At 38.7% G+C, this 25,166-nt stretch overlaps 2 long non-coding RNA genes across 2 annotated transcripts in view; one reads left to right on the forward strand and one right to left on the reverse strand.

The window, feature by feature from the left end:
• The window catches only part of LOC110400041, a 178,471-nt gene that overhangs the window by 125,285 nt on the left and 28,020 nt on the right, over positions 1 to 25,166 (forward strand). The window contains exons 4-5 of the long non-coding RNA XR_002439558.1: positions 23,516 to 23,958; positions 24,605 to 24,770. This is a non-coding gene — a long non-coding RNA (uncharacterized LOC110400041). The remainder of the gene's footprint in view (positions 1 to 23,515; positions 23,959 to 24,604; positions 24,771 to 25,166) is intronic.
• LOC110400042 overlaps positions 1 to 25,166 on the reverse strand; it is an 86,194-nt gene that overhangs the window by 57,634 nt on the left and 3,394 nt on the right. Inside the window, exon 2 of the long non-coding RNA XR_002439559.1 lies at positions 23,068 to 23,109. This is a non-coding gene — a long non-coding RNA (uncharacterized LOC110400042). The remainder of the gene's footprint in view (positions 1 to 23,067; positions 23,110 to 25,166) is intronic.

Consider the following 25,166-nt stretch of genomic DNA (forward strand, 5'->3'; position numbering starts at 1 on the left):
GGAGCTCTGGGTGTAGACTGGGCTGAAGGAAGGAATCAGAGGTGGGCAGAAACTCAACTACAGCTTTTCTGAGGCACTTCAGCAGCAGCACTACATGAAAGGGTAAACTGTTTTGAGCTGTGGCTTTTTGGTGGTGGACGTGGCTTCTTTTTTAAAATTATTATTAGTATTTTATTATTATTTTCATGCAAAGAAAGTATCTTTTCTTTATGTGGTTTGCAAGCATTGAAAAAAATAATAGCTGCAATTCCAAAAATAGGTAGCTGTAATTCCATTTTTCTGTAAATAGCTCCAGTAGAATGTTTACAAATGCTCTAAACTCCCATTTAGATATGTATGAAAATTAATATAAAGCACTGCTGTGTTTGGAAATAAGCAAGTCACCTGTTGACAGTTTTTGCCTGTCCGTGGAGTTGTTCAAGGGCCGTGGGCATCCTGATCTGGTGCCTGGTTTAGTGGCTGGCAGCCCTACCCATGTCACAGGGTTGGAACTCAATAATCTTTGAGGTCCCTTCCAACCCAAGTCATTCTATGGGTCATAAGGGAGAGGCCAGTGCTGACCTAGTGTCAAGACCAACACCTGTGCACACTGAAGGCATGTGTGATCATGATGAGGAAACACTAAATTCTTATCCTTGCTGTCCATGTTCTGTGGATAAATGAGAGTTTTCACACTCAGCAGTCATCAAACCACACATTTTATAGACATTAAGCTTACTGTACAGAACTTCCTGTGATTTTGCATTGCTTCTCTGTGGGATATGCTTGGGCTTAATTAATACACCAGAGGATGGTTTGTTCTTCAGAAAATATGAGCCTGTTGGCGTCACTAAGAGCTCTGACATTGTAGAGATGTGAGTCACATCAGTGAAAGATGCCTGAGGCTACATTTAACCTTGTGCACTCAAGCTGAAAAATAATTAATAAAATATTCCCAAGTGTTATGTTTTTCCGTCCCCTCAAATCAACATCTTAATTACAAGGGAGTAGGTACAGAGAGAGCTACTGTATTTGCAGAGTCATCTTGCCTTTCTTTGTGACCTTTCTCACTGAAAAATGCTTGTAGTCTCAGAGTGAAATAACTGTTGTGATAACACCAAATTAATTTCAGTACCTGTTTACATAGGAACTCTATTCTTCAAGCACCAGTCTTAGGGGGATTACATCTTGCTCTGTATACAATGCATGGCATATGTAGGACCCTGGCCCCAGGTGGAGCCTTAGGCACTGTGGTAATACAGATAACAATGTTGATAACAATATGCTTACTAGCTCCTTACGGATTGTATTCAGGCAGGCTAAATTCTACCCAAGATCCAATGTCTAGTAAAAGGATAGAGCCAATCATATGTAGAAGTGAGTTAGAGGGTCTAAGTGAAATGATAGGAGGGAAATACTAGGCATAAAAGCAGAGGTGGAATCGTAATTGCAACTTCTTCATTCCGCCATTACTGTTGCAAGAGAAAAAAATTCAAAGTTTAAGAAAAAATTAATATAAACTAATAACATGGGGCAAAAGGTAGATTTTTCTTTTTACTCAAATACCAGAGAAATTCTGATATTTGCGCAATCATCAAATTTACTGAGAAATCACTGTTTCTACAAAGGATCAGTAAAAGGCATTGTTATTTCTTTTTAAAAAACCTCCACGTTTCTTCCTCAAATACAAAAGAGAGAAAAAGAAATGAGGCAGTACAACTTGTCTATTAGATCTGTCTTTTTACAGAACTGGTTACAAAATTGTTATAAAAAAAAATAAAGCCAAAACCCAGGTTTTTTTGGACAAAGATATTTTAAAAAAGCCTTTTCTTCATGGTAAAAATGCTCATATAAAAGTACATTCTGATGAATTTTTCACTTTGAAAAATATAGGTTCTGGAATAAATTAAAAAAAAAAAGCCATTGAAAGGCTGTGCTCTACTACTGAAGTCATAATTCAGGGGTATGCAGTACTGAAATATTATTTTCCATTTGAAATTACCAAGGACATTTGCTGATGACTGAAATGTGCCTTCCCACATCGAACACCTTATATTTTATAAACTTAGTCTGACATTTGGGACACTCAAATTTTCTTTCTATGGTCTCTATCTTACATTCCCAAGTATGGAATCCTATCATTTGCTTGAAAGAGACAAGAAAGGTTATACAAACCTCTAACTGAGGTCTCTGCAACTCTTCATGGATTATCTGGAGGCTCATTCTAAATCCTCACTTAGATTAGATTGCTGAAGTGACATGATGTCAGTACTCTCCAAGGTTCAGCTACAAAGCAGATATTTTGGTCTAAGTGTCAAGCAATTTCAGCACAGCAAGGGGAGACGCCTTGATTTGTTAGAGGAAGATGGTTGAGCTAATACTCAATAGCAGCTATTGTAAATACTCACAAAAATAAGATGGACTGTTTTAATATGTATGCAGTCTCAGCACGTGATGTCAGAAACAGTGTTTGTGTTGACACAGTTGTTAACATAAATAGAGGAGCAAAACAGGATTGAAAAGGCTGTAGAGTAAAATAAGTTAGAATGAAAATCTGAAGATCTCAAGTGGACCTTGGAAGCCTCTTAGCAGATTTCCAAAGCTGTATTCGCTCTTCATACTGTAATTCTCTTTCTTGGAGAAATCCTGAGGGATTTCATCCTGATTAGGAGTCATGGAAATTAGAGGTTGAGACTTTTTGGAGAAAATATTTGTAATTTGACAGCGTTATGTCTTAGACATGACGTGACATAATAAACAGGAAAAGTCTGTGGTGCACAAAAGCCTTCATCAGAGTGCTGGGAGTATATTCAATACAGCTCTGTCCTTGCACTGATGTATTCTTCCACAGCCATGGGCTGTTGTCCAGTTTTGGAGACAGGACCATGGGAACTTTGGCCTTACCCTGTAGGGCTGTTCCTATACCCTTGATGCAGAAGGAGGAGGAAATTCAGCCCAAGAGATCAAGGGTTGTAATTCAGTCTAATGAACTTCATACCCCACTGTTTGCATTTCACGATTTCTTTATTTTGGAGAGATTTAGACAGAGATCTCAGAATGTTTCAATTAGACAAAGGTATCAAAAATGCCTGTTTGGAGAAGTTAATTCTTGTGCATGGAGTAAGGAGGTGCATCACCAGCAAGTAGCAGAAGGGGGAAGAGAAAAGCACAGAAGAGCTCTGGATTTGCTGCTGGGGTAAGATAAAGGATAGGAAGAGAAATGAGTGAGAGCATCAGTGAAAGCAGGTCACGGTCATTAAAAACAATTGAAGTTGCAATTATTCTAGACAACACCAAAAGGGTTTTAGCCACCACTAACTCTCAGAGAAGTCTCCTGGACACTGGTGAATGTCGTGTGTCTCTATGGTTGAAGCAGTAAACAAACAAGTCTGACAAATGCTGAATATCTCATCTGCTATTTGTGGTAGAACAAATAAAAGCAGGGTGATGCCTAAGGGGAATCTGGGTTTGAAGGAAGATAGAAGGGAAAGTGGTTGAATACAAAAATCAACAACACTTAGGAAGATACAAGCAGTACTGAGAACTGCTGAACAAATATTTAGACTGATGAAAAGAGGTGGATATTTAAGCTGAGTTCACCTCCCTTCTTTTCTCTTCAATTACCAAGGAAAACAAATACTAAAAAGAGGTCTTTCTTTCATTCTTTCCTTTCTTTCTTCTCTTTGCTTACTTTCTTCCTTTCTCATATTATAGTAAAAGTCATTGTGGAGTGCTCCTCATTAGGAGGAGCTGAGAGAAAAGCACTCCTACCACAAAGAAAGCATTATCCACAACTGAAACTTAACTGAAAGATATGTAGTCTTAAGACTGTGCAGTTGAATTGGCAGAGATTTTACAAATGATTCTAGATACATGTGGTGGAAAATATGTGTGTTGCCAACACAAGGGGCAGAATTCTCTTGACTATAAAAGGAGTGGAGAGAATCAGCTCAAATGCAGATACTTACTCTGTTGGCATGTAAAGTTGGTCCAATGAAGCCTGACCTCTGTGTTTTGAAATAGCAGTTATTATGTGTGAGGTCTCCAGGCTACTAAGCTTGGACTTTTTATGTGCTTGTTGTGGTTTCCATGTGCCTCAGGCTCACACGGATAACCTTTCCTCTGCCCCAGGTGGGGAATCTCATGCAAAATAAAATCAGAGTCTTTTGTAATCACCTGAGGCCAAGAGATGGAGAAAGTATAAAAACACTTTGCTCAGCCAAATGTTGAGAGTCTGCATTATGGCTGCAAGACCTAAGAGTGCTGAAATTTTGACTTTGTTTCAGTTCCCCTCTGCTGCATTTTCCTCTCTTACTCAACTCCCAAGCTTCATTCAGAGGTAACCTTAGAAGCAGACACATTTTACACGAGTGAATAAGAATGACACGCTGCCTTGTTCTCTCTCTCCCAGCACTACCTTCCACTGATTTATTAAACCCCTGAGTTTTGATAACAAGATGTTTTTCCCCATGCTTTCCTGAAGGGGCATTTATCATCCATAGATCATTGTTGACGTTGACCCGTGCCTCTCGAGAATGAGGTTTGGGTGCTTTCTTGCTCATATTTGTTCTTGTTTACAAATTATTCTGAACTAAACAGTACTCATGTTTAAGTTTACTGACATGATTTTCTTATTTTTTCTGTTTGTTTGTTTTCCCTCTTCTTCTGTGAAGTGTTTTGTCATGTTCTTTATGGGTATTGGTTGAGGTATGAGTCATAAAAATAAAACAGTATTAGTGCATTCTTCAGTGCTTTCAAACAGATCACACATAATAGAGCAATAATGTATTATGTCGCGTGTTGTTCCATAGACCAATTACCTAATCAGATAATGTCAGGGAAGCAAACTTATAGCAGACATTAATTATCAGTGCATGGACTGGTAGCAGATGGCAGAATTTGCAGTGGAGAATAAGCTGATGGTTCAGTGGATTAATTAAAGCTTACAGAACTTCATGCCCTCCACTCAAAACCCAGTGTAATAATAACTGTGCTTTTTCGATGAGGAAAACAATATTTAGCCATGTTTCTTTAACTGATCAGATTTTTCTGCAAACAGTAACAGAGTGAAAAGAATAGTCAGTTTTACTGAAATAACTCTAATGGTTGCCATGTGCCTCAGGAGTGTTCAGTATGGAATTAAAAAAAGTGAGTACTTATTATAAAGCACATCAGCAGTTCTGGGAACTGGGACTAGGCATAGCTATTGGGCTATAGCATCCTACTCCACTTTGCCTTGTCTTTTGGCCAAATTACTGGACGTTATTTTCCCTTGCATCTGCCTCTGGGCTACACAAGGCCACTATGGCATCTATGAGACGTGAGCTATCTCTGCACAAGCAAATGGATGCAACTTTCCCCTGGACAAAATTGAAGTTAAAAATGTTCTGGTTCAGATCTCAGGAAAGAACAGCTGTGTTGACCTCCCATCAGGAAAGCATTCTCAGCTGGGAAGATTTTGACCTGCTAACCTGAATAATCCTTGATGTTTTAATTGTAAATACTGCTCAGCAGTGCTTTGCTCCAAGAAACTCAGCTTTCACGAGGAGGAGGATGATATGCAGAACCACGGCTCTTCCCAAGGACGTTTACCAAAGGCACTGGGAAGCTGTGAGCGAGACATCCACCAGCGTGGAGGTCTGAGGGAAAGGGAACAGTAAAGCAGTTTCCCAGACCAGGGAGAAGGCTGTATGAGAAACAGATTGACAGGCATCTAGACTTGGTTGGGTAGCATGCTTCAGTGGAAGCAAGTGTTGAAAGGAAATGGGTTATGGTAAAAAATATTCTATTTCTGTTAAACCAGGTTTGCTGTGATAAATTGGCTAGAAATGTAGGAGAGAGGAGTGCTACTACATGGTCTATTCATGAAGGAAGAAAAAGCAATAACTGCTCCGACACTAATGAGGTATAAAATATCTCACCTGACAACCACTGACACATACGGGTCTTGATTATTCTCTTGGCAATATGAGCTCAGTCTAGATTTTATTATCTCCTGCTGGCTGTAAACTTTACAGAGGCAAAACCAAGACTCTGTACACTCCTTCTATAAGTTATAAATAAGTTTAAAGGTGAAGCTTTTAAGTTTATTGTCAATTTTTGAACTTTTGACTGTGAATATCATATTTAGTAAGCAATAAACTCACAGTACCTGGCACTTTTATGCGCACATGTCAGCTTTTGTCACTGCTGTTTTTGTATAGATCACATCTGGAACCAAGTGCTTTCTGCAAGCTCTGGTCCTCCTCCCAAAGATGCTAGGGTAAATCAAGAATAATTAACAATCAAATAAATACGTCTACACACTGGTTCAAATGACAGGATAATTTGCCTAAAATGTATTTACATAATCTATGCCCCGTAAAGCCCCGTGTCTTTTGAGCACATGAGGAAATGTTCTCTTCTAAGTGCTTTTGTTAATATCTCCTTCCCCTAGACGTGACCTGAGCAATGTAGTTATATTGCTGTCTTTGTGGATCTGTACAGACTGTATTCTGCAGTCCTAGAGAGGGAGTAAAAATAGTTTCCCAGGAAGAATTAGATGTGTTAGAGCACCTAAACTATACTGCTATGCTTCTATCAGTGAAGATACAGGTAGGTTGTTTCTTTGCAGAAAGAGTAACATGGGCGAATAAACATAAGGATGAAAGGGAGCATAGGGAGCTTAGGGAGAAAGGAATGAGGTGAGAGAGCGAGAATGAACTTTACTACTAATTCAGATGGGGAAAAGGAAGGAGTAGAGAAATTTTAAACATCTTCAGAGCTTAAAATGTCCAGAAAGTGGAAAAAGTTGAATAAAGTGGTTTATTTTTAATTTTTATTATTTGGCAGTTTAATCAATCTGTAGTGGAAATTATGGGAAATTAAATCTGAACTACCAAAAATACATTCAAACATGAGTTTGATGCTTTATAAACATCTCCACTTCCCCCAGTTTCAGCAGTATTCAGTTTGGAAATTTTCTATTTAGTTCAGTTCTCACCAGATCCATTTACCATGCTTGGTCCATTCAGTGGAACTGAGGGACAGATAATAACTTTATTTTAACAATTAAAAAAGAGAAGTTATTATCGTGCTGAGTTTGGCACTGTTTCAAATCTAATCTCTGCAAGAGATGATTAGGGGTTATTGAGACAAGCAGGTCAAGCCCATTCAATTTTTAATCACTTATTGGTAATTGAGTTATCATAAGTTGGACAGACTTTTTGAACAAGCTCTGTAGTGCCTAGGAATTAAGCAGATATCCCAGTATATGTCACTTCAGCAGTCTGTGCATAAATCAAAGTACTGTCAGCTGCACGCTGATCTAACCAAATGCCTTTGCTGCCAGGAGGAGCGGCATTCAGGCTGTCTGCCCTCGTGTGTTCTAATATTATAGAAAAAGCTGCTGCTGTCACCCACCTGCACATACAGATCTGTCCTTATATCTTCCAGTAAACTTCTGGAAAGTTGAATAGTGCTCCATGATTAAAGGCTGGTGGAAAGCTTAAGATTTAAAAGAGTACTTTAAAAGGAACAAAGTCTTGATGGCTTGATGTGGTACATCTGTGGTGATTGGAAAGTATTTGCAAAGAATGCAGGAGTTATTACCATTGTGCTCTTACTCTCCGATGCACCCACCTTTGGGCAAAGCTCTCCAGCTGTGAGAGTGCTGGTTTGATTAGCTGACTCTACCTTTATTTTCCAACCCCATGACACAGAGCTAGTGGTAGAAATTCCTACTGACTCCCTGTGTTGCACAATTGCCTTGAGGTTATAGCCCTCTGAAGTGGCTAAAACCAGGGTTCATCTTTAATTTTTAAGTATTGTTTCTCAAAAGTTCATTCAATATCTTTCTCATAGCTCTCGCCAGCCACAAAATGTGTTTCCACAGTAACAAATAGAGAAATGTAATTGCCTATGCACCCTGCCATAAATCCTTTGGGTGATGATTTTTAAAACGTGCATAGCATAAAGACTTGGACAACTTAGCTTTTTCAGAGAAAACTTACAGACATCAGAGCGTTGGCCAAGAGATTTCCCACTGAGTATTGCTCAGCTGGAGATGTGAATGTGCCTCTCAGATAACTCAGCCTCCTATTTTTCCATTGTTTTTGTGTTTACGTATCTATCTTTCCTCTTATCTGCAAGTATACAAGTGGGTCAAGTGGAATCAGATGCAGGGAAGGACTTGTCAAATTGTTGCTAATTTTTCTTCTTGTTATGAGCCCCAGTAAGAGCAGGGGTCAGTCGGAGAAGAGCAACTCCTTCCAGCTTTTGAAGCCTACCTGGTGGTCATAGCTTAGGGATAAGAAATCAATACAGTCTCACCAATCTCCTGCAGATTTTGTAGTGTCCTCCAGTGGTGCATGTTTCTGCTTAAAGAGAGTGAGTGATCCTTGTGTGTTTACCACAAACAGCCAGCAATCATGCTCAATTATTAAAGGCTGGAGAATAAGGCTAGTCAGACCTCTGAGAAGCCCACTAGGCTGATTTTTTTTGCCTCAGCACAATCTCCTGTGATCTTCCCTCACTATTCCCACTGCTTCAGACATCCACGTGTCTAACCTGCTCCTATGGACCTCCAGATATGGAGAGTCTTCAGAGTTCCTGGATAACTTTTTACAGAACCTAAATGTAAGTAAAAGACAGGTGGGTTCGTGGCTTTCTGTTTGTTTTGTGTTCTTTTTTCCCCAGTGACATCTAACATAAATCTCCTTTTCACATTTGAAATAAAACCATTGAGATGACAAATTATTGTGTGTATTCATGCCAAGGACAATGTGTGGTGCTGCCAGCATGTTGGGAAAAAAACGGGCAGTTCAGAATCAGCTTCCACAGGGCCTATTTCAACCTGTGCCACTGAACACCCATAACAACCCAGTTAAGATATGCAGTGTTGATGTGTTTCTCTACAGCAGTTGTATGTTGTTCAGGCAGGACAGAGGTACAAGAAAGTGATTAGCCCCATTTAAAAGACAGGAGGACAAGAAAGTTAGAGTTGACTTCAAAGAAGTACAGTATTCTAGACTACATTTCTATCATGCATCTCTGTTATACCAAGGTGTTACGTCTGCCTACCCTTCAAACTTCCTTCATGTGAAGAGGAGATGAACAAGCTGAGACAAGGTGCTCCATAGTAGGATTTGACATCAATGTGATAATATATATGGGGAAGGCATTAAGTCTAATCTTTAATACATTAACCTGTCTCCTGCCCTGATTACTAAAATTCAGTCTGAATCAGTAGAAATGTTCATATCAAGCAGCTACATGAAAAGTACATAGAGTAACAAGAAATATATGCTAGTAATCCATTTAAATGCAAATAGCTGGATATTTGACCTAAGGTAGAAATGTTGAAATATGTTCAATATTAAATTCCTAGATCTGAACTATCAGCAATAGTAGTTTAAAAAATACATGCATATGCTTCCTTGAGAAAAGTATTTCAAATTTAAATTCAGTATATTTTGGGAGCTGCAAGAGGAAAACAGGCTGTTTCTTTCTTATTTTATTTAACTAGTGAGCAGCACTTAAGTACAAGCAAATGTTGTCCCTATTTGAATCCCCAGATTTTCATTTTATTTTCACAGAATCATAGAATCATTTGAGTTGGAAAGGACCTTTAAAGATCATCTAGTCCAACTTCCCTGTAATGAATGGGGACACCTACAGATTGATCAGAGGTCCAGCCTGACCTCAAGTGTCTCCAAGGATGCGGCATCCATCATCTCTTTGGGCAACATTGATGAAGCCATGCTGGTTGTCCTGTACCACCTCCCTCTCTTCGATGTGCCTTAGCATAGCTTTCAGGAGGGACTTCTCTGTGATTTTCCCCAGCACAGAGGTGAGGCTGACAGGTTGGTAGTTCCCTGGGTCATCCTTTCTATCTTTCTTAAAAATTCTTTCAGTCAACTTTGACTGTTGAAATAATGACTGCATTTGAAATCAGAACGGTGCAGCTGAGTGTAGGGAAGATATTAGCTACATAACAGTTCAGCAGCAATCTTGCATGTCTCTTTGACAGAAATTTTTCCAGCCTCCCTGCCATGCCCTGTCTGTGGCTATGTTGCCTATCTCCTGTAAATGATCGGCACTGTGAGCATCTAGGCTCAATTTCTCGTGTTTTTTTTTCCACTAGAATTTGGAATCATGGTGCATCTTAGGGCCACAGATTTTCCAAATTTAGGCAGTCTGAATTCTTTGAGAACAGTTTTGATGGGATTATTACTGTGTGCCCAGCCAAAATTAGGGCACATTTGTCCATCACAGTCTCAACTACACACCTCTCACAATCATTTTAAAGTCCATTACTCCTGCTACCCTTCTAAAAAATGTAGTTTCTACTGACAAGAGGAAATATTGAGGTTTGCTGAGATGCTTTCCAAAATCCATTTCTACGAGTCTTCCTTTGCTGCAAAGAATAAATTCATGCAATAATTTCTCTTGAGTACATGAGCACATTTGACCAAGACAATTAATATATAATTCTTTTTCCACATTTCTGTTTGTATCTTTATGTTAAACAGTGGGAAGCTGGATACAAGGGAAAAAAAATCAGGGCAAATAATTTCTGTTGTTGTAAACACAATTTGTCAACAAGAAGCGCTCCTGAGGTTCTCCTGGGAGCTGAATGTCAGTATAGGTACACAGATCCTTCCAATTTATAAACAGAATGTAATAAAACATTCTTAGCATTAATGTCATTTCAGTATCCTTGGGGATAACGTGAATATCAATTTGTATTTTTATTGATTCATTATTTAAAGATCATTTTGAATCTTCATGGCAGATAATGAAATGCTCTGCTTGCCTACAGATCTCATTCACAATCTTTTCCCTATTGTTTATCTCTTTGTTCATTTTAAATGCATCTCTTTGCTTTGAAAATAAGACCTTTAAAGAAAGTAATCACCTGATATAATTGGCAGTGGCTGAAAACTAGCTGAAGGCACCCTATTTTTAAAATTCCCTAGATTTTGAGGGTAGTGTATTTGCCCCTGGATGAGGGCACATGGTGTAGGAAGTCATCAGCAAGGAGTTCGTGTGTGCTTCTTGATCATGTGCAACAGGAAATTTTCAAGCTGGAACCTCTTTAAATTCTCTGCTTTCTTATGATTATGGAATATTTCTCCTGCTCTTATGAAATAAGCCATGCTCCCACTTGCTGTGCTTACAGCTCTATTTCCAAGGGCATGCAGTACGTTCAGTTTGGAAAGCAGCATTGTTCATCCACTGAGAAACTCGTGGAGAAGTCTCTGCAACTTTGGTTACACCACTTCTGCTATACAAGATAGAGTCATTGCTTGGCTACATCTAACTTTTATTGCGTAAGGTAGAATGGCATTTTGCCTCCACTTGTAACGAAAGATGAATTTTCACATAGTCAGTTGTCAGACAACAAATCACCATACACAGCCCCTTGCACAAAGCTTTCCCTCCCTCTCCCCTCTAGAGACAGCATCTCTGAGAGCTGTTTCTTACTAACGTAACTCTAGGGCCCATAAACTTCCAGAGTTTGAACCGGTATGAAGTATGTTTCAGTGGTGGGGTTTTTACGGTGAAAGAGCAGCACTGTGGGATCCTATCTTTAGGAAATATGCTGTTAGCTTGCTCATGGCAGATGCTGAATTACAACAAAACTGTGGCTTTCAGAATGTCTTTTCTTACATTATTATGATTCAATGTAGCACATTGCTCTCCAAGCACAGAAAGGAAACTGCTAGAACATGAAGAGTTTTCATAACTAATGACTTAATCATTGGGTTTTACTGATTTTTTCATTAATGCAGACATTATGACTCTGGTCAGATTTCTAGGTGTTTCTTTGGCCTTTGATTTGCATGAGTAACCCCTGTTAGCCCTCACACCTTTTGAACTTTCAATTCAAATTTTAATTTTGATAAGGGAGGATTTGTGAGACAGAGAGAAAGGGGAAGAGATGAGCATTTCTTCATACCCACAGCCCTGCAGATGTGCTCTTGCAGCCCCTCAGATACCATAGGCATGGAGTAGGCGTGATCCCCACTGAGAGTACCACGTGCAGGAACAAGACTTTTCCAGCTCAGTAGACCTAATGCTTGTCAGCTGCATTATCTTCTTCTCTTTTACACTTTTCCTCCTCTTGTAGATAAAATAGCCTACAGAAGAAATTACTAAAGTGACTAGAGACAAAAAGATGCCGCTAATGTGGGGTGGCTTGACTCAATCTACAATGTGATTAGTCATTGCTGCTTAGGCTGACAGTCTCCCAAATTGTTCCTCATGCACTGATGGTTGTCTTCCTCTTTCTGGGCTGTGTTAGTGCACCTGCAAGTACAGGAGCAGTCTTTCCCTGTGAATGCTGAAGCGAGAAAGGCAGGGAGAACTTCAGCCCTTCCTGTGTCATCCATCACCATACTGTCTTCCCATTCAGCACTTCCTTTGAAGCTATCACACATTTTGAATATTTTCTTATAGCTCTGGATGTCCTTAGCTAGCTTTTGCTCCAGATAAGTTTTGGACTTCTTTTCAGTCCTGCAGAAACAGTGTTTTCATATTCTTGTTGCCTTTCTTTCTACTTTTTGTATGCTGCCTTGCATTTAATTTCTGTCGTTTGTTAAAAAGCTCCTTATGTGGGCAAGTAGGCTTTCTGTAGAAATTCCCAATCTTCCTACAGAGTGAAATGATTTGTTCATGATCTCTCAGTTCATTTTCTGTTGAAGTCAGCCAGCAACTCCTTCCCTCCCACAACAGCTTCCCAGTCAATTCTGGCTGATGGTTTTCTAGATGAGCCAATCCACCTTCTATACTTGGCTACTAAGTGACTTAGAGTGGATCTTTGTTCTTCACCATTTGAGAGGGCCAACATAAAGCAGCAGCAAGACCATCACTGGCCACTGTGTTTTTTAGGTGCTTTCTTTCAAAGAACAAAAAGATGTGGAAATCTTGAATACCTAATAGGGTTTGGGGGAGATATTTTCTGCAGTGAATGCAAGCTCTTCATTTTATTCCTTTCAGTTTGTCCCCCTGCTCTTTTTTCTCCTTTATGTATTTCTGTTTCCCTAAAACAATGTGTGAACACATCTGGTTAACAGTAATAACTGTTGAAGAGATTCACTTGAATTCAATTTCAGTAGGTTGATTCATATGAGATCTGTTTCAAAAGCAAAATATACTGGAGAAGTATAATATCTGCAAGTTTCATAGACTAGCTTGATCGCATTTACCAGAAAAGCCAGACGTGTCCAACCCACAGCCTGGCCCAGCTGGCATTGTGTCCCACCCCCTTCCCTGCACCATCATGGCAGCAGCTCTGCACCATGGACTGGCCCAGGGCACGGCATGGGGAGGGCAGTGATGACTCAAGTGATGGCAAATAATTGTTTGCATTTTGATACACTGGCTAAACACGAGGCTCTGAACAGCAAAGAATAAGCAGCTGTGCTTTCTGTTTTGATAAAGGAGTTTGATAATAGGTTTCAGTTGCCAAAATGTCATTAATTTATGTTTACAACACAATTTTTAGTTGATATAAATACATTGCCTGCAAATTTTCAAATGGAATATATAGAGTTGCAATCAGATATTCAACTCAAAAATCTGTTCATGTCTTTTTACCAGACTTTCATAAGATCTCTCTTACCAGAGAGAAATATTCTTCGCTTTACATCCACACCTATTCATGTCATTGTTTTTTGGCAGTATGCACATTTGTGAATAGTTGTCAAGAATGAAGTACAGGAAGAGTAAAATTTCATCAGAAATCTCTGATAAACACCTTGAGACCTCACCAAGAATTGCAGCCACTGCCATCAAACCAGCATGCGATGATGTGTTTGTTTCACAAAAACAAGGCCAAATATCCCACTAGTTTTAGGTCTTTATTCCTCTCTCTTTCTAATGTTTTAAGATAAAATATTAAAAATTTGAATGTTTTGTTACTTATATGTTAATGATAGTGAATATTCTACAGGGATGCTCCGAAAGTAATGCCTCCTATTTTATTATGTTGGCCCACAACATTAGAGGCAGATGTTGTTGGTATGGCAGTAGAGGCTGAACCTTCCCACCCCACCAGCATCCCATTACATGTTGTTGCCATGTGACAGACTGTAGCAGAGGGGCAGTCTGACAAAGTAGTGTCTGACATGGAAGTGCATATAAAGCAAAGATGTATCACTGAATTCCTTCATGCAGAAAAAGTGGTATTCACTGACATTCATCAACTCTTGCTGAATGTTTATGGAGACTAAAGAGTGATGTGAGCACAGTGGGATGTGAGCACAGTGGGACAATGGGTGGTGCATTTCAGCAGTGGAGACAGTGGGTCACCTCCACTGGTGCAGATTTTCATGAGCACAGCATGCCTACAAGCCTAACGCCCATAAACCGTTGACAAGGCTGTTGTTCAGTGCTAGTGAAAATGCATAGCTAGTGGTGGTGACTGTGTTGAAAAATAGTGTTTTCTAGCTGACAGTTTGCTCTATCAAATTGTTATATTGTGCTCTATGTATTGTAGTTTCCATGGAAATAAATAGGAGGCATTACTTTTGGAGCAAATTATGTATATGTGGCCCAAGACAATTCCTCTTGACTCAGTGTGGCCCAGGCAAGCCAAAAGGTTGCACACCCATGAGATAAGCCGAGAAAACACACGTTAGCAGAAACTGTAACCATGTCATTTTCCCAGCCCTAGAGGAAAGGATAAATGAGAGTACAATGCTCAGAATCTCAGCTCAGATCTGTTATTGTTGTTAATTCCTCTCTTTTGTACTGTTTTTCTTAACATTTCAAAATAAAGGGTCTTAATTTTGCTACGTAAAGGTACCAAGCTAATGACTGTAGGTCACAGGACCGTTCCTCATGAGCCCCTTCTGTTAAAAATGTCTAATTTCATTTGTTATTGCAGTGGATTGTTTCAGCCCACCCTTATCTGCTTGTTCTTAGCAGTCCTCTCTTGGTAATTTCCCAATCTTTTGCCAAAGTTTCAGTGTCATCAGGAGTACTTTCATTTTATAAACAACTTCTCCCAGCACATTAATTCCTGCCAATTTGCAGTTCATGTACAACCTGCATTATTAAAATTAATACACACTGTCTTTCAGAATTTGTTTTTAAAAACAAGCTGCACAAAACTGGTATGCTAGATTTCAGCATGCCCCAATGTGGTGATCAGATCTCCAAGGCTCTGGACTAGAGCTTAAGGAGAGTAAAATCGTTGGACGTTATACTGGCTAAATATGGAGTTTCCAGAGAATGGGTGATGTATAAATTGTTTGTTTTTTTTTTTAAAGATTTATTTCTAGATCACATTTGGACTACTTTCACAGGAGTGACAAAAGATATTGGAAAGATTTTCTTTTGTTCTCAGATGTAAATAACTTCCCCTGAGCAGAAGGAAAGGTCAGTGTTTAGGGGAACCAAGATCAGGATCGTTTACAATAAAGCCAGTGTAACATGTTTTCTCTTCACCCTGTTTTCAGCAATGAAAAATGTATCATTTTGGCTGAAACTACCCACAGTCTGTCAGTCTTTGAAGCCCAGGCAGAGAGACCTAATGTGTAAAAAATTCATCTCCAAATGGTGGCCAAAATTCTAAATAATTGATGATAGGAAATGAGTTTCCACTGCAAATCCAGTCTCCGTGCTGTTAGCTGGGCTTGCAGTAAGTATGATTGCACGCCAAAGCATTAAAGAACCCTTATCTCCCTGTATGCTCAGTTAGGGTATTACACAAGTCAGAATACAACAAAATTTCCTAGAGCTCTGACTAGAAAGTTAAACCATGTGTTGCCTCGTAGAACAGAAAATCAGACCTAAAACTTCATGGTAACACATGCTTGAATCATTTCTGTTTCATTGCCACAGGGACTGCAAGCAAATTCTTTTGCCTCCTGGTCTGCTGATGTCCCTATTTAATTAATAAGATACTATGCTCTTTTAGATCTCTTTCTTGTTCCATCGCCTTATTTTTGCCACAGACATGTCACAATGCTGATATAGCTTCAAAGGGCAATAGTATCTGAGAGGCGTATACGAGAATTGTGCAGAAATTCGGGGATATTTTTAGATTAGAAAACACTAATTTTGATGAAATATAGCACGTTACATTAAAGAAATGAGGTTAACAAATTTTCTATATGAAAATGAAATTGATAAATTTTGGTGTGCAATTCTGGAACTAGATTTCCTTAAGTGACTGAGTCCATTTCCAGCAGACATCTGGTATACAGGAGTCTGTACAGTATCATACACTTTGGGCTGGAGAACAGTCCATCAGATGTGCATCAGCTTTTCTTACAGTGGCATCACATCACTGTTCATAGTCATTCCCAGATTGACTTGTCTGTCAAGATATATTCACTGTGGCTTTCATCTGAAAAATTCCATTTTGTGTTAAAATTACAAATGATCCTGAGGCACCTTGCCTTCAATTTTACATGCCAGTTCTTTCAAGAAGGTAATGTCCACAGCCTGATTTTGGGACACATCACAGATTTTCTTACACTTTCAAGGCACTTTATACTTTGCTTTTTGTTTGATATATATTTTTTTCAATTGATGAAATAGCTTTATAAAATTGGTCAAAATATGAGTTGTGGGGGGGATTCTCAGTTTCTGGAGATTTTTATGTCTTTTCGTGTCTTCATTTAGAAGGAAGAGGTAAGATTTCAATATCCTTTATGTTTTATTTTGGTAAGAATATGCTTTCCTTCTAAATTCTAAATTACATTAAATAGTGATCAGGGAAAGAAGAACAAACCAAAAGGAAACGTGTTTCCAGATTGTTTTGTTATATAATGTGAAAACAACACCTCTTCACTCTTGGTTTCAGCAGGACTAGGGGATTATATTGCAACTGTTAAATACACCACAGAAATGTCAAGTCAGTCATGGATTCTGTATGCTTAAGAGCAGTACAGGCTGTTGGCAATTTGCTTATACAAACAACGTGAGGGTGGTGAGACACTGGAACAGGTTGCCCAGAGAGGTTGTGGATGCTCCCTCCCTGGAGGTGTTCAAGGCCAGGCTGGATGGGGCTGTGAGCAACCTGGTCTAGAGGGCGGTGTCCCTGCCTACAGCAGGGGTTTGGAACTAGATGATCGTAAAGGTCCTTTCCAACCCAAACCATTCTATGACTCTACAATTATTGTTTTTTCTATCTTGTTGCAGTGCTGTCACATGTACAGCAAGACTGCTCTTGATCTTGGCAAAAGCCACTCTCTTTTCCAATGATGTGAGTCACTCAGTCTTCACAAGGTCAATCCAGTCTCAAATGTTCTCCAGCTCCACTGCAGCAATCACTTGCTGCTGTGTGGTCAGAACATGATGTCTCAATTGGTCCAATTTGTTGTCCGTGTAAAGGGTTGACTATAGCCCTGAATAACAAATGAAAGTAACAAGTCCGCTGCTTTCAGCTGAAGGAATTAGATCTGGTTTGAAGTTTCTAACTCAGTCTTTCTAGTGGAATCTGTTGTTATTTTGAATTCTATCCAAGTCTAGCAGCTTCAAAGAGTGTCAGGGACACACAGTGCAAAGCTCCTACCATGCAACTCAATGTACCATATAACATATCTGAGAGAAATATAGATTTTTCACAGAACATTAAAAACAGAAAAATAGAAAAACACTTCAGAATGACCTTGGCCTTCTGCACGAATAACCTAATGTCTATGCTTTAGCTTACTTTCCTTGTACCTATCTGAAGTCCTTTGTGGAACTTTTCTAAGACAGTAATATCAGCTGCAAGATGGAAGTGACTTAGCAGCTCTCTGTAGATTTAGGTTGCTATTTCATTTTCACGTAAGATTTTTTCCCAGATGAAATGAGATGCATTCTGGAGCACTGGGGGATATTTTAACCTAATCAGAAACTCACTTCAACACCAAACAATCAAATGTTTTTCTCTTACTTAAGTACTGTTTGTTTTGACATCTAGCTTAAGGGAGACTGGGAAAGAGGCAGAAAGGCAGGAAGAGATGGGTTTGAAGAAAACATGTCTGATAATACAGGATTTTTAGCACAGAACGTGAGTGCTGCCATCACTAGGTTCCTCAGGCTGTAGTTCTGTGATGGTTTTAAGCTAATCTAAGTGTGGGCAGCTGCAGTTCAACCCTGTTCACACTTTTGAGCCTATTGGAGGCCCTGGCAGCAAAGCCTGGCTGCAGGGTTGCAGAGAAACCTGCCTCACTGCTTCAGAAGTCTGACATGGGAAATGTAAAATCTTTGTCTGAAATGTAGTTGTAGAGCTATCCACTACTGGCTCAAAAAATTGCTGTCACTGAAAACGTGCTCTAGAGAAGTAGTTGCATAATTGAAGCAGAGAAAAATTATTCTGCTCATTTAGAGTTTAGAGTAATGCAGTGTTGTTTACACCTAATGTATCATCAGCATTACCAAAAGAAAAACTTCTGCTGTATTTTTTTCAAACACAGTTTCCATATATTAACCTAATAAACTCGTTATTAGAAATGGTTTTCAGTACAGAAAGGCAGCTATAAATATCACCACAGTTAATAATGTTGGTGAGTACTGGAGAATCTTCCAGTATTCATAGAATCATAGAACTGCTTAGGTTGGAAGGGACCATAAAGCCCATCCAGTTCCAAACCCCTGCTGTGGTCTGGGTGCCCCCCACCAGATCAGGGCTCAGAGCCCCAATCCACCTGGCCTTGAGCACCTGCAAGGATGGGACACCCACACCTTGGCAACCTCTTCCAGTGTCTCACCACCCTCTTATCAAAGGTCATTTGTATTTATATCTCCACTGACATGACCAACTATTGTTAGAATGAATGAAGTGATCGTTTCTGGACTTTGTGCTAAAGTGCTCCTGCTACGTGGGATGAGGTACTCCAGCTGTACACCAGCACCCCGCAGACATCCCCCAGAATTCAGAAAGAAAGAACCATAGGAACAGAACCACATCAGGTGCTGATGGAGCATTTATGCTCTGCCTGGTTCAGGCACCGTTCATCTTCTTTTCTTTTCATTGCACTAGTGAGTGCAAAATAAATTACTGTCACAACATATAAAGGCATGAGATCTTGTATAAATTTTAGTAAGATGAAATTCAGCACTAAGTTCTGGGACACTACATTGATTTTTTTCTATACAGAATTAATAGAAAATATATTTCTTCATATGGTCTTGTCTCTAGTGACTATGGTCATGGAAGATTAGTTAATTTAATGGAGGAGAGGATATAAATCTGGTGATCAATTCCTTCCGGATGCCAAATCAATAGCTGTAGTTCCACAGATTATATGCATTGCATAATTTAGGCTTTCTTTCTTTAGCATAAAGAGAGTGTAAAGAAAGAAACGAGGTTTAAAAGTCACAAAGGGAAAATGTTCCCGTAAGAGTTTCAAAAGGGAACACAGCTGTTGTCAAGGTTGAATGTGGAGAATCATAAAATCATAGAATTGCTCAGGTTGGAAAAGACCTTCAAGATCATCAAGTCCAACCGCAACCTAACCATACTACCCTAACTCTAACAAACCACCGCTAAATAATGTCCCTGAGCACCACATCCAAACGGTTTTTAAACACATTCAGGGATGGTGAGCGCAGACTTAACACCCTATGTTTGCCAAGATTAAGAAAAAATAAAATGTTTTTGTTAAAGTTAGCTTAAAATTAAAGATAGAAAAACGGACGGAAACATTAAATCTGCTGCTACCATTTTATCACTCAGCTTAGGCTCTACTGATAAATAGCAGCAATCCCTGAACTAAACAGATGCATCAGCAGAGTGAACTGTGAGCTGAGTGAATGATGGGGAAAACACCTCTTCTGAGATCTTTTTAATTTGTTGCTGAGATCAACAGAACAAATGGGCAGAAACAAATGACCTTCTACACCTTTTCCGCCCTCCTTGCAAGCTTTGGATACCGCAGCATCCGCTGGAGTAGCACTCAGCCTTTATTTCTCTGACCTTTCGAGAAACCCTGACCAAAGTGTGCCACAAAAATAAAACTAATGCTTCTCACCTGGAGCATAACTTATCTTCCCACTACTGCACACCTCTTTTTGTGTGCTCCTCCTTTTTCCAAGTCTTTTTCCTTTCTTCCTCTGCCTTTTGCTGAAGAAAAGAATCCGGTTTGACCAAAAAAGAGCCTGTGAGGCAGCTATCTCCTAAGTAGCCTGACAGCCACATACCTTAGCTTGGCTTTAGGCAGCTGATAAGGATATGTGGAGAATCCATTTCCCACTTACACAGGCACTGTAAGCAAAGACCATAAGTAACAGAAGCAGCATGTTTATCTTTGTTGCTCTTTCTTCCTCACTCTCTGGGCATTTGTCTTATTTTTACCTCCAAAAAACCTTTCATACTCAGCAGAGATACCAGCAGCAATAGCTTCAGCAGATCGCTTTGGCTGACATGAAAGAGGACAATCAATGTCACCTTTCTTACAAAGGAAGAATGTCAAAGAAGGGGCAGCATCACAAAAGAGTTTATATAATAAGTTAAATGAAAGAGAAGAATAACTTCCCTTGTTACTTGAAGTTTCAGAGGTTTCAAATATTGGGAGTTTTGTTAGTTTGCAGGGATGTACTCAACCTTGCTTAAAGGTTTTACCCTCTAGGGTTTTGTTGTTCTAATGCAGTTAATGCAATAATTTACTTCATTGGATTGCGGTTGGTGTTTGGGATTTTAACTGCATTTGAACTGGTTTTGTACTGTCAGATGGATGCCTGCAGTTTAGAGCACTCACTGATATAAAGCAGAACACCATCTTCAGAAGAGAAAATTTGCTTTTGCAACTACTGTCACTGTTTTTTAGTACCAACATGGCATCTCAAACAGCTATAAAGCAGCCATCTGGATTTCCTCAGCAGTCTGCCTAACTGTTGTTTAACTAAAATTACTCTCAAGTCAAAGAAATTTTAACAGCAAAGCAGTCATACGAGAGAGCTATATGATACCATTAACCAAAAGCCTATACTATCTCCAGTCAAATTAATTAAACACCAAGAGAATCTGAAAGATAACTTGCAGCAGGGTGTCATCTGGTCCTTAAAATCTGAAGCCAATAGCAACAGGTCCAGATTTATTATGTCTTCCAAATAATTCCCATCATTAAAACTCTGTTCCAGGGACTGTAGCCATCCATCAGTGAGCTTTTCTTTGAGTTTTTATAAACAAAGACTACTAATCTTTAGCTAACATACTAATCACGTATTTAAGAATTATTATGATGGCTGTTAAGACTCAAAGACGAAGGATGTGAAATAAAAAAGCCTCATGCTGATTTTCTTGTCATAGACATTGCAACTTTGACGTGCTCTTGACAGTCTCTGTGTGCTTTCCTTTTCTTTTCACCTTCCTTTGTATTTTGAGTTATTTTCTAGTTAAAAATAGCCACGGTGCAAAGATTTCAACCCCATGTTTCTTCTTTCATTGAACATGTCAGGTTGTGATAAATGTATATGTTTCTAACCTGAGTCCCAGGGACTCAGCAAATGGCCTTAATTACTTTCTTCCCATCACAACCACAGTTCTAGATTCTTCGTAAGATTAGAAATGAAAACTATAAAAATACCATGCAATTTATTTCTTCATCTGATGTTGTGGTTTGAATATACCAGATGAAATTGTTTTTTTCAAAGCACAGTCTGCACAGAGCCAAGATTTGGGAATTTGGTTGAGTAAATCAGCCAAGTACAATGCAAAGAGCCCAGAATGCAAAATCAAAAGATATTCATCTGTTTGTCTTAAAAAATTATTGCCATTTCACGTTTCCATATTTTTTGCACTGAAAGTTCAGAAGAGAGCTTTGGAATTTAGGAATTTTTTTCCTGGTAATACTCCATTATTCATAATGAATATCTGAAAATACGAATGAATACCCTAAAAATATGAATTTTAGGTATGAGGTTTTATTTCTAAGGACCTTCAGGTTTCTGTACACTATTTTTTTAATTAAAACATTATGCTCTAAATTGTATGGGCTTTTTGTACTATTAATGTGTGCTCCTTAAAGCTCTGCATTTCTGCAGTGAGCTCTATACCACAGTTTAAAGTAATCAAGGGATATTTTTTTGCTGAGCTTATGCCCTTTGTAAACTCCATATGATTTCAGTCAATAGAGCATTGCATTTGAACCAGTGAATACTCATAAAGGATACACATACAGAATACTGCAGAAGGACTGAGAAGTATTTATGTTTGTAACATCTTGGCTTTTTTTTTCTCTTATTATATTGTTTCTCCTTTCATTTGCTTTTATTGTGTAGTCAGTTTGTTCAGTTCCAAGGTTAGCTGCCTGGGTACCTTAATGATTTCAGCATCTGATAGCAAAGCTAAATGATTTCACTCTCTGACTGCAACAACCAGATACAGAAATTTGTACAGTAAAGTGTAACATGCTAAAGCACTTTGATCCAGTTCTCCTTTAATATAGCAGATAACACTCACTGCCCTAGTAGTCAGTGTTGGACAAGCGAACAGCATACCTTGAAATATAGAGACAAGATTATAACATCTGATAAGATATGAAGACTGTAGGTAGAAGTCTCATTATCTGTTCCTTTGTAACTACATTTACGTAGGTATCATCAAGAGAGCTGAACTGATATAGTACTGTACTGATGAATACATTTAAAGTTGAATCAAAAGCTGAAGAACATCTTGCAAGGATATCTATACATCTAGAGGACATTAGGTCTCCCCTCAGGACAGATGCTCAAAAGATATTTTGTCACAGCTGCAACTGTGGGAGCAAATGATCTCTGGAATAAAATTACCAGTGTCAGAGATGTGAACACTTCTGTGTAACAAAAAGGAAGCAAATGGCCCTGTTTAGCTTTAGCTACTTCTATATTGATTTTATTTAGGTGCATTGATCTGGCAATACTGCCATAGGTGTGACTCCTTTTATTCTGCACATATCTCATCATGTATTTTTATTATTATTTGAAAACCAAACACTGTATAGAGGAAGACAAGGAGAAAAAGATGACTTCAGTAGTCTAGTGCTAAATTATACATGTGTTTAGAAAAGAAAATAAATGCAGGATTTATATCACTTACACAATCTTTTTTCTAAGTGCAAGTCTTTCCAGAACAAAGCTTTTCAGCAATGGATTAGTTAGCTGTGCACTTAAGTCGAGATATCTTACCTGTAGCCAAAAAAGTGAAGGCAGTTAATACTTCTCAAATATCTAGATAGGGGAAAAAAAAAAGACATGAAAAAGACTCAAAATCATCCAGCAACAAGATTAATTTACCCATTTTATTCTCTCTTAGCAAGATAGGGGAAGGAATGAATCCTGCCAGCTCCTGAATTTCAGGAGCATGGTTATAGTTTCCAGATGCACAATGGTAATTCCCTAAGATGTGCCAACTTCAGTGCTTGCCTTCTTCTGGAATTTTATGTTCATCCTCTTCTCTAGTTGCACCCAAAGCATTTAAATGCCTTCTCTGCCTTTTCTGTCATTTGTTATATCAAATAAATTGTGATATTTCATGACAGTTAGGACTTTCTGTCAAAAAGCTACCTGGCCATCTTTCATTTGGCAGTACAAGCTTGCTTACATTGTTTCTTTCCTATTTCTTCTTTTTTGACAGCATTTAGCAGATTATCCAAATTGGGATTTGGTCCTGGACACTGAGAAAGACTAAGAATGCATGGAACCACCAAGGTTGGAAAAGACCTCCAAGATCATCTAGTCCAACCATTCACCTACCATCAATATTTCCCCATTACATTGTGTCCCTTAGTCCCTCTTGAACACCTCCAGGGACTCAACAACTGCCCTGGGCAGCCTGTTAAGTGATCAGCTCAAATGTTTATTTGCACTGATAAACTATTTATCTCATTATTCTAATGTTCATCCAATTGTTCATTCAGGCCATAACAATTGTTTGCACACGGTCAGGCACAGTGCTAGATTGAATCGTGGCACCTACTTCATTTCCGAAGACCTAAAGATTCTCACAATGCAGCATCACATCATTCAGCATCGTTCAATTTCAGGGAAGAGGATGGTGCATCCCAGAAGAGGAAAAAGGTAACATTTCAAAACTTAAACAAAACAATAATATTTTAAAAATATACTTTAGAAGCATCTTTCCTTTAGTGTTTAAAGGAAATAGTTAAGTTGGAAATTTGGCAAAATGAGACAGGATCTGAAGCAGAATATTTTCAGTAGATTATATTAATGGAAAAAATCAGAACGGCAACATTTTTTATAGCAAACTTGCATTATGTTTTTCTGGAAAACCACAGCAGTCTCTTTTTCTCTATTTCTCAATTTTTTGAAGGCACATTAAGATGTCTTTCTTGATCAAGTATGTTTCTACACTGTATGTTTCTTTTCAGACAAAATTGTTATTTCTGATGTTTTCATGTTTCTTCAGAGAAAAACACTAATTGGCTTCCATCGCAAGAAAACATCTCTCTAGAAGAAAATAAGTGGTGGCTGCTGTGTCTTTATATCACTTTTGTGTTAGTTACATCAGCACAGTAAATGTCTTTGGTTCTCTTTTTGAGAGGGAGTGCATGGTTCCTGTCTGACTACTCTATTCATTATTACTTATGGTAGAAAAGAAACAAAAAGAAGCAATTGCAAATATTTGATTTGGGGTCTACATTATGTTTTATTTCCATTGTTCTGAAGTAAGTTCTTTTTGTAATGTTTCCTCTGTCTCCTGCAGGTTTTGTTCTCTTCACCAGTCACAAGAAAATATTTGTTCGAGACTTGGTAAACTGATGTGGAGGTGTCATTGCTGCTGAGAATTGACACCAGAACCAGAATGATATCTGTTCTTCCGTCGCAGGAATGCAGAGCCTACCAAAGAAATGGAATTGCTAAATTACAAGGTAACACAGGTTTGTTTAATGTCTGAGAATTGACAATGCCACTTTCAGCAAAGGAATATAAAAAACTGGGGCCATGTCACTTATAATTCCAATTAGAATAAAATTAAAATGTCTGTCACTCTTTGGGCAGAGTAAGAACTTCTTCTAAGTTCAGTTGGTTTTCACTTCATATCCTAAAGCATAAGGTTTGTTAACACTTTTAATTTTATCCCAACTAATATAACTGCATCTATACAATCCTTTTTTTTCTGCCATGACTTTTTCATGTCATTATTTACCCTGTCCTTCATAGTTCAGATCTTCCTGCTCCAGATTTATGGCCATATAGAAGCCTTGTGGCAAGGTGAATTATTGGATAGCACACCAGAAAAAAAATGGGTCTGCTATTAAGTTTGA

The sequence above is a fragment of the Numida meleagris genome, chromosome 5 (genome assembly GCF_002078875.1).
Source record: "Numida meleagris isolate 19003 breed g44 Domestic line chromosome 5, NumMel1.0, whole genome shotgun sequence".
Classification (NCBI taxonomy): domain Eukaryota; kingdom Metazoa; phylum Chordata; class Aves; order Galliformes; family Numididae; genus Numida; species Numida meleagris.